Genomic DNA, 487 nt, shown 5'->3' on the forward strand with positions numbered 1-487 from the left:
ATGCTACACAAATTTCCCAACATAGGCAAGGTTACAGTGTAGCTGTACTTACAAGAAGGAGATGTATGTGCCCTTATCTTTTTTTTTTTAATAGATCCATTCCATAACCATGATTTATTTCACACTTACACTTACATCACATTACCCAACCAACGCATAATGCGTTTAATAGACAGTGGTGAAAGTTGTGCCTCACTAGACACAACAGTTATCCCTTCATCCCTGGCAGACTAACATAAGAACACTTACACATATAACATAATTCAGCACGACTTTACACAGTATTTACTTTTGTTATTTTAAAAACATTAACATCGCATGGCTAAGTTCTGTGGCGACAACTGATTGGGTCATATACTGATCAAGGTTAATGGAGAGGTTATCCATGATTGGTAACCCCATAGCAGGAGTATTGGCTGTCCTGCTACTGAATGGGCGTGGCCTTGAAGGGACTTGGATGTCTCCTGGAATTCCCTGTACCTCCTTT

This window comes from Penaeus monodon, chromosome 21 (assembly GCF_015228065.2).
Source record: "Penaeus monodon isolate SGIC_2016 chromosome 21, NSTDA_Pmon_1, whole genome shotgun sequence".
NCBI classification, from domain to species: Eukaryota; Metazoa; Arthropoda; class Malacostraca; order Decapoda; family Penaeidae; genus Penaeus; species Penaeus monodon.